The following is a 1,149-nucleotide window of genomic DNA, read 5'->3' on the forward strand; positions in this document are numbered from 1 at the left end:
CTGATACGACAGAGCTAAAGCAATCATACCTACACAATTAAGCCCACTATGTTCCTTAAAGACATCATATCTGTCATCATAAATGAATGAAATTACAATTCTTCTAGCATAGATATTAATATGTGCTTATCTTACGAATATGTTCATTAATTTAATACATAATTCATACAGAATTTCCTAAACATCTGTAACTGATCTAAAGTTCTTTTACAATAAGAGGAACATGACATTTCAATGATTCAATGAAGTGAATATATGACTAATTTGATCAGCTTTCTATCAGTCAGAACTACAGACCATGGTCTGGTTTGGTTGAGTTTATGAGCTGGGTGTCGTCTGTATAGGTCACTGCTCACAGAACTCAGTAATTATGTTTACATATGGAACAGCAGTGGACCATAAATTGACCCCTGGGGGATGCAGGTGGTAGGGTTATGTTGTGCTGTTGAGACTGACCCTCTCCACATTGCCTGTTATGACCAAACCCCTACATACGAAGAGAACCACAGAAGTAGAAATGACCTACGTTACTGTAGAACCCAGCATGTGAGTATTCACCATCTGGAGAGGAGCAGAGGAGGCCAGTCTGAGGGCAGGAGATGTCTCGCCTCGGTTGCTGCCCAGCGGAGGGTGACTCGGTTCGTATCCAGGCAGGTTAGTGGGCAGAAGATCTGTTATGGAAAAACATTAAAGTGATATTTTGAGGAAAGTCAAAGATTCTGCTTTTAGAACATGATTTAAAGCCCTGTCTGGAATGTGTGTGTATATGCACATGCATCATACAGGACTGAGCATGGGTTTGTAACTACATAAACATAGAGGAGAGATGTATATGTGATGTATGCATGATACAAATTATCTCACAAAACCCCAACCCAACCTTTTATCTATAGTCTATATAAAAAAATAAATCTATAGTCTTTTATCTATAGTCTATATCAATATATCAATACTTCATAATGTTAATCTGGCAAATGTTCTTTATACAGATGTTCTTTATCAAAATGTAATGATTAATGGACCAATAGAAATGCTCCAAAATGACTAAAATCTTTTTACCTTGACTTTCTTTGACAGTTAAGAAGGTTTTGCTTCTTAACATTTTTGATTCAGGACTTGACTACTGCAGCTCACTCCTGCCTGGTCTTC

Source organism: Salminus brasiliensis, chromosome 5 (genome assembly GCF_030463535.1).
Source record: "Salminus brasiliensis chromosome 5, fSalBra1.hap2, whole genome shotgun sequence".
Lineage (NCBI taxonomy): Eukaryota > Metazoa > Chordata > Actinopteri > Characiformes > Bryconidae > Salminus > Salminus brasiliensis.